At 33.1% G+C, this 8,865-nt stretch overlaps 1 protein-coding gene across 2 annotated transcripts in view; it reads right to left on the bottom strand.

The window, feature by feature from the left end:
- Positions 1–8,865, bottom strand: part of LOC117172318 (coatomer subunit beta) — a 135,305-nt gene that overhangs the window by 115,553 nt on the left and 10,887 nt on the right. The window contains exon 2 of one of the 2 annotated variants that reach the window (XM_033360101.1): positions 5,482–5,782. The exons of the other annotated variant lie outside the window; for it this stretch is intronic. The gene's annotated coding sequence lies outside the window, so the exon portion shown is untranslated. The remainder of the gene's footprint in view (positions 1–5,481; positions 5,783–8,865) is intronic. 2 annotated transcript variants of the gene reach the window in all.

Here is an 8,865-nt window from a genome sequence, read left to right as displayed (position 1 = left end):
TAAAATTTAATTATTATTTATTTATTTCATAATTAATTACGCAAAAATAAAAATGTACGAGTTATTTTTTATTTTAATTAATAATTGTGAGGGAGGCAGTAGCCATTCTATAAAATTGAGGCTCTGAGCTCTTAAAAATAAAATCTCGAATTTTAATTTTTAAGATATATATCCACAATAGAAATTTAATGCCGCATCTATTTCTCTTTATAAAAAAATTGTAGCTTTTTGATTTTTCGAATTATTTACGAAAAACTGTTTTTATCTCTGAATAAAATATTTTGCATTTTTTCAATTAAACTCGCAACGAAATGGGAAGTTTTAAATATTTTATAAAAAAAACTGATCAAAAATAGAGAAAGTTCAAAATTGTTCTTAACAAAATTGTTAATAATTTTTTTCCGAGACGGTGCGTAATTCGTGCACAAAATCCTTCCAACGTTTCGGGAGTCGAGCGAATTTTGGGCAAGCGAAAACTGTCAGTGAAAAAGTTGTTCAGGAAAGTTCAAGGAACTTTTCTGGAAAATTTTAGCGCAATCCGAATAGTACTTAACAAACTGTTAATGTTTTAATTTTCTGGCGTAGAATTTTTTATTTTAATTTTAAAGTTTTAATTTTATGCCGCTTTGGAAAACCAGATTTACTATCTCATCTGGGAAAAATCGTGACAACAAACAAGGTCACCTTTCAGAGAGGTGTCTTTCAGGGCGACACCCTGAACCTACTCCTCTTTTGCCTCACAGTATTACTACTATCTTCTAGAACTTCGCCATTCCGGCAGGTACTTTTGCGGCAAACCTGCAATATGCTAAACCACTTGCGGAAAAAATGCAGGAGGAGGTCTCTCACGGCTGTGAGACGTGGTTATGGCTGAAATTATACCGCGATTTCACTGGGATCGGTTGCAGTTTTTCAGATTAGGACCCGCTCCCGGCGAAATCCTGCGGTTGTTCTTATGATAAATTTTTAATTATATACACAGGGTGATTTTTTTAACTTGAAACTTTCAAATATCTCGAGAAATAGGCACTCTATGAAAGTGTTATGAATCAAAATTTAATCACTCTGAGGAGTGACGACTCGTCAGAGAATAATACATAACGAAAAAAGTTGGGATTTTGTCGTATTTGTTCACGTGTCCACTGACAAAAACCTACCCGATTTTGGAAATCAACGCCATGAAGTTCTTGATGTAACGAGACTTGATACGGATGAAATTTATTACGTTTAAAAATTTTCTAAACACTGCTCTGAGACATTCCGGAGTCACGAGCAATTTTTCGAATACTAACGTGAGAATTATTGGCCACTACAGTTAATACAGCAATTTCATTATTTTCTCCAGTGAATGTTGTAGAACGGGTCTTTTTCTTAGGTTGAACACTTCCATCGATAGTAAATTTTGTAATAGTACGATCAAATGAAGCGCGTAACACAATTCTATTTGAAAAACACTAAGCGTAGAGATTGGCAGCATTATCAAAATTTCTTCCAGTTTCTCCATGCACCAGAACCATTTTAATTTTTTCTCGTACGATTAGATACTGCATTGTAAAGTAGTATTCGGAATAATCTTTGATCTAACTAAAATGAGTTTTGTCTTAAATGTATTTTTTCTAATTTACTGTATTTAAGGAAAGAAAAAAGTAAACTCTTTCGTAATGTTTAGGTAGCCTCCGCTGACGTCAATCTACAATAATGCAAGAGCAAAAATTAGGAATATTCAGGAAACTCTATTAATGTAAACGTATTACTTAATAATTACTTCTCAAGAACGGACATACGTTTTGGCATGTTTTCAAAATAATAATTACCAAAGAGATCCAAAGCTCTATTGCCCTTATTTTTAACCGACTTCAAAAAGAAGGAAGTTCCACCTATGTTCGTCGCGATGTACTTTTTTTATATGCAACTTTTTATTGCACTCGTTTAACGATTCTGTAGCGATTTGAAAAATTCTATTTCTCCGTGGTCAGTCACATCACAACGAAATTTTTATCCAAAGAATCCGAATATGCAATAAAAAATAGGGGTTCCCATTTAAGATTTCGAACTTTCCCCCAGCCCCACCCACAGGGGGTGATGCGGGGGAACCGATTTTAACATCAGCGTATGTACTCCTCAGAGTGATTAAATTTTTATTCATAACATTTTTTCATAGTGCCTACTTTTTCAGATATTTGAAAGTTTCAAGTTAAAAAAATCACCCTTTTTAAACATATCTGAGGTCTATACAAAGCATTGACCTGTGAAATTGGCAGGGCGATAGTTTAGAGGAAGGGGGTGGCAGAAAGACCTAAATTTTGATTGGGTCATATGCTTCAAGCTGGAATTTTTATATTTTTCTATCGATTATCGGGAATCTATTTTAACGAAAGCGTAGCAAAATTACGGGGTAACACTCTGGTAGAATGTCGCATGTGCTCGCCTGACATAGCGAATTTTTAGGTTGGGAACCGCATGTTCTCATCAATCAAGTGGTATTATGACTAATTTTTAAACATTTTTATAGATCTCTCGAAAATAAATGCACTCGCTTACCTAGTTACATCTATGCATGCCATTTAAAAATCTAAACTGTTGCTAACATAAATAAAAATAAAAAATATTCATGATTAATATTATTGAAGATGTAAATTATCGATAATTAATGTAATGTATCGTTTAGTAGAATTGAAATCTAATATAAGTTAATTCGAAACATATAAGATAAATAAAAAATAGTTTAAATAATGAACTAGATGATAAATAATGAAATAATTACTTATTAAAATACACATTACTATTTTTTTATTATTCCTTTTAAAATCTTAAGTTTAAGTAATGTCAATGGAATTTAAGAAGCACTTCTTGTCCAATCAATTAACTTTTCTAATTTTCCGCCATTTAAACTTTTCGATTTGTTATCAATGATTCGCAATCAGCAACCGTGAAAACCCCTAAGTAAGCATTCTTTACCCAACACGTCAACTATTTTACATTGTTTCCGCCATTTTGGATCGTTCGTTTTGAATCTAAAGTGTTTGGCCGAAAATTCGGAATCAGCGATCCCTGAAACCCCAGACTACGCACTTTGGCCTAATCTATCAAGTTTTCAAGAGTTTCGCCACCATTTTTAATGCGAAATTTTGAACGTTGCATTTTTGACTAAAAATTCGTTATCAGTCTCCCGGCTATCTCAGGTTCTCGAAACCAACCGAATACTCGAATTTTTCGACTACTCGAACAGTTTCGGGTTCACCCCTACCGAAAGAAATCTCTGAGTTTTCTCTAGCGAAATACGCTGGCCCATTTGAGATTATAAGCAGAGTCGATTTGAAACAATTTAGTCTGAGAGATAAACTGAAAGATTTGGGTGCTTTTCAAGGTCCTTTTAAGAGTGGTGCGACAGTAATATAATGTTCCTTTTGTATTCGTCACGAACCGGGCGGGCAGAGTTATTTACAGTAGTTGACCGTCGCTAATCCGACTCTCCTTTTTTAAATTTCTCTCCAAATTATTAACACTTCTTTTTAATTTAATGAGTTTTCTCATTATACTTATTTATAATTATTACTTACATGCTAATATACTATTTTCTAGTTGGATTCAAAAATGTTGTCTTTTTTGGCGCATCTCATTCCATTTATGAGAAACGTCGTATTAATTCAAATTTTAAACATTTAAAAAAAGTTAGATATCTGAAATCATCGAAATCCGTACATTCCGAATTATTATGTTTTAAGCTATTAACTATGAAATTTAAAGAAATCTACTTCTAAATAATAATCCGAAAGCTTAAAAAGGACCCTTGAGTGTCGGCTACTCTACTGATATAGCCCCTCTGCTTGTTATTTATGATCGAATTCTTATTTCAATTTGAGCCTCTCTGCTTTTTATTTATGATCGTATTTCTATTTCAATTTTGGGAAGGAAATTTTAAAGCCTTTAAAACATTTAAAAGAACTACCTGGACCTTTGAATATATCTACCTGAGTGCCTGCGGAGAATTTCTCTAAGCTTCTCTGACCCTAGAGAATCTTTCAAATATACTCAGAGATTTCTTTAGGTAGGGATGAGCAGTTTCGGGTTCTCGAAAGTTTCGATTACTCAAATTACTTTGGGTTTTTGAAAGTTTCTCGCACTCAAATTATTTCGGGTCATCGACATTTACGAGAATCAAAGACCTCATTGTACTATTGGTAGAACTTGATACAGAAATTATCTAGCGGCCATGTCTGTTTACGTTAGAATTCTTCCGAGATATGCTTAAGGCCAATGCATGTCATGGCTGAAACCGTGCCTAACTCCGAAGTGGAGTGAAATTAACATTTATTTGGACAATTGACAACTACACTCAACATAAATAATCTTTCTTTTTTGCTTATACGGTTTTGTAGTACCGGACATAAGGGAGGAAATTTAGAATTCTAAAAGAGCTTAAGCGCCAAAGTTTAGCACTTTAAAAGAGCGTAACTGCCAAAGTTTGACATTCCTAAAGGGTATAAGCGATAAGTTTGGAACTCAAAAATAGCATGAGCTCCAAAGATTGGAATTCCAAGAGTGTTTAAGCGTCAAAGTTTTAAGACAATAAAAGGGCATAAGTGCCAAAGTTTGGAAAACCTAGACAGCGTAACTGTCAAAGTTTGAGAGAACAAAAGTATATAAGGGGCCTTCTAATAACCTAAAATACTTAGTTACAAAAAAGAAGCAAGTAGTACTTTAATATTCATAAAAAAGAAAGAAACACAAATATTCAAGTAATTCATTTTTGATTAAAAAAATGAAGAATGTTGAAACTTCTAAAAAGTTTAAAGTCATATAAAATACCACACTATTACAATTACATGGAAAATACCACTAACTGTTTTAAACATAAAGTTCAGGTTATTCTTTATTTTTCTACGATTATAGGATCCCTAGGAATACTTGATTATCTCTAACATTATTACACTTGAATTGTAAAGACTAATTAAGCTTTCAACACGTTCTCATAAAAAATTGCATTTTGTTACTTGCGTAGTTTATATACGCTATCGTAAATTGTGTATTTTCTATCTGTCCGTAAGAGTTACGTAGATCCTATTTGTCAGCGCGAGTTACGTAGATTCTCTCCATCACCGTCAGTTGCATACTTTCTTTCAAGGCATATCGTTATGCCCTTTTTTTTACAAAAATTTTTCCGCATAATACCTTTGGGAATTTCAAATTGTGGGGCTTATACCCCTCTGAAGTTCAAGAAATTGGCGCTTTTACCATTTTGGAGTGCTGAACTGTGGCACTTATGTCCTCTTTGTATTTCAAAATTTGGCACTTATGCCCTTTAGCTGTGCTAACCTTTGGCGCTTTAGACCTTTGAAATTCCAAACTTTGGCGTTTATGCCCCTTTAGGGCCGAATTTCTTGTTTTGTTGGGAAAAAATTACGAGTTGCGGATAGACGCAAACCAAACTATTTGACTCTAAGCCCAATGTTTAAGGCTTTCTCGGTCGCTGATTGTTACCGTGAATCCCGTGAAGCAGGGCACCTCAAAATTGTCGTTGCTGGGCTCCACGATGTCCGCGTACCCGTTCAATTTAAGCAGTGTGGTAGCCGAGCCAGATGACCAATCCTACTTCCACATTAATGCATCATAATAGGCATAATAGTATCATAATGCTGCCTCCCAGTCTAAACCTAAACAGTCCCGCACGCGAGCGGAGGACACGAACCAACACCTCAATTTTCTAGTAGTGAGTAGAGGGCAGTAGTTGAGCAATTTCGAGGCGAATTCTTGGAATTTCCCCTTTGCTGACAGGCTTCATCTAGGAGAATATCGTTTTTTATCATCCTTTTGAATTTACATTGAATTTTCCAAATTCTGCAAATTATGTTAAAATGGTGCTTACCTCTGAAAAATGATTAAAGTAATAACAATTTTTCTATTTTAATTTCAAACTCTTACCAGTTTTCCGCCATGCTTTCTCAATGACAGAAAGATTCAAGAGCCTCAAAAAGCTGTTAGCATAATTTGCAGAACTTTTAAGGCATTATTCTTATTTTAACAGATCTCAAACTAAAATAACTGAGTGTAAATCAAAATAACTGACAGACACCGAAGTCTCTCAGTTGGAAGACAGAACTAACTTTTGGTTGGGTGTTTAGGGAAAAACGGACAGAAGCAATTTGGATGCTGCGCGGTTCCAACTAAAGAAGACAAGGACTAGCAATAACCCTGAAATGAAGCTGACAAACATCACAGCTTTAGATATGTCAGTGGTTTGGAAAAGAGCAAGTGACAGGAAAGCTACTTTGTTTAAACATTTTGTTTCGGAAACAAATGTTGAAACTTCTGTTTTTTTAATATTGCGGTAATTTGTTATTGTTGAGAGCAAAATTTCTTGTTTAAACCATTATCGTTTAATTTATTCAATTTATTAAAGATGAATTGTACATTTAATTTAGGCATGATTCAGGATTCAAGCCTTCAGTTAACGGCATCCATATCGGATATGTGAGAGCGATGTGCTTGTGTTAAAACAGGGGGGTGACACGATTTTCGCTTTTACATTAGAGGCGCAAGTCAGTTTTGTGAAGAGCGGCAATCCTTGAAACTTGGCGCCACCGCTGCGACGTCCGGTCGGCCCTCTGTCTTTTATTATTTTGCATGTAAAAACTTGGAAAATGTCATAAATCTATCGACTTTTTGGCGTATTTTAGTCATTTACTTATACATATATAATGGAAATGGGTGAAAATCGATGTATAGCTCCGAACTGTAAATCAGGGTACAACTCAGCCCGCTTAAGTGGAGTAAAACAAGTTTTTTTCTGCGTTCCAAAAAATGAGGTTGAAAGTTGGCAACAAGCAATGAAACTTGTCAGAAAGGATTTCATTGGTAATCCTGGACACGTAGTGTGTGAAGATGACTTCTTAAAGAATCTGATCATTTGGAAAAAAGAAGTTTTAGCTCCTGATGGAACGATTATTGCGGTAAGTCTTACGATTTGTTTACACTGTTATTCCTTTAACCTAAAATAATCGAGTGGGTTGACGATGTCATGACAACATTGATTTTGATATTTTAATATATTCTTCTTGTTACTCAACTTTTAGATTATTGTGAAAGTGCATAAAATTATAGTTTCAATAGTTTTTGAAATTTAAAAAATATTTTAAGACCCTCACTATCTGTAAGTAAAATGTAAAAGTAACATTAATGACAGTGTTAAATTATCACTGAGTTTCAATATTTATGTACAATTACATTAATTTATTACTGAATTCAAGTATTAAAGTAAATGAAAATCGTAACATAATTATTTTTTTGCAGTCATAATGGTACGATAAACGTAAATTAAAACCAGGGGTTTCGACATCTCAATTTCCAAACTGCCCCGGGCATTTTTCGAAGGCTGCTAAAAAACCCCTTCGTCTAATAAAGGGCGATCAGTTGACAAAGGATTCTGAAATGTCTAATAAAAAAGTCAGCCTTCGAACAATGATTAGGGCAGTTTGGAAATTGAGATAGCAAACGCCCTAGTTTTAATTGAGGTTCCTTTCAACATTATGACAGCAAAAAAATCATTATTTTACAATTATGATATAGTTTAATACTTGCATTTCTTAATAAATTAATGTAATTGTACATAAATATCGAAACTCTGTAATAATTAAAAACGGTTATTGATGTTACTTTTACATTTTTTCCTGAAGATAGTAAGGGTCATAAAATACTTTGAAAACTTCTGAAACTATTAAAATTATCAATTTACATACTATGAAAATAATCTAAAAGTTCGGCAACAACAAGAATATCTCAAAATACAAAAATAAATGTATACATGAAACCGTCAGAGCCATTCGGTTATTTGAGGTTAAAGGGCATTGGTGAAAACAAATCGTAATACTTACCGCCATAACCGTTCAATCATGATCTAAGACTTCCTTTTTTCAAATTATCTGATCCTTTAAAAAGTAATCTTAACACACTAAATGTCCAGGTTTAATAATAAAATCCCCTTTTTCAGGCTTAATTGCTTGTTGCCAACGTTCAACCTCATTTTTCGGAACGGAGAAAAACACTTTTTACTTCGTTTGAATGGGTTGAGTCGTACCCTGCTCGATAGTTCGGATCTATACATCGATGTCTTTAATCCATATTTAATCCATATCTCCATATTTTAATCCAAGTTTTTAATAAAAATATGACTAAATGTACATTAAACTTAAGAGCTTTCATACTGATAATCTTTTCACTATCTTAGCGATTAATACAATATACTAAATATTAAAAATTATAATTTCTTGTGTATTTTTATTATAATGTAATAATACATTAGAATCATTCAAGTAAATAAAAAAAGAAAAACTATTATTTATATTAACATTTTAGAACTTTCAGTTGATTTGATTTAAGCCTTGAAGACGCATTCTTTACATTTTACCATTTTACTCTGCTTGAATATTAAAATTCTTAAAAAGACATTTCCAGTGTTTTTAAGATCTATTTTTCAATCCTCGATATTTTTTAATTCTAGAAACAGTTATTCTTGGCTTAATTCAAGCTCAAAGTTTTTAAAATATCCACAAATGTTCAAAATATTACAAAAACTGAGAAAAATACTACATCTCGCATGTTTCTTATCAGCTGTCAATCAAATGTAGGGCGTGGCGCTAGTGTTTCATCTTCTGCCATCCCCCACATTGAATGTAATTTTTATAGAATTAAGTCTTATTAAAAAAATTAACTTTTCATGAATAATGTAAAACATTTTATGAACAAATATTAATTATATAAAGCATTTGTTTAACGTTTAAATAATTAACGACAAGCGATGTACTTCACTGAATGGAGTAAAAAATCAGATTTTTGAATCACAATTTCCTTTAAAACGAAACATCAATC

Source organism: Belonocnema kinseyi, chromosome 5 (assembly GCF_010883055.1).
Source record: "Belonocnema kinseyi isolate 2016_QV_RU_SX_M_011 chromosome 5, B_treatae_v1, whole genome shotgun sequence".
Classification (NCBI taxonomy): domain Eukaryota; kingdom Metazoa; phylum Arthropoda; class Insecta; order Hymenoptera; family Cynipidae; genus Belonocnema; species Belonocnema kinseyi.
The sequence above is the reverse complement of the archived record's forward strand: the minus strand, read 5'-3'. Positions and strand labels throughout refer to the sequence as shown.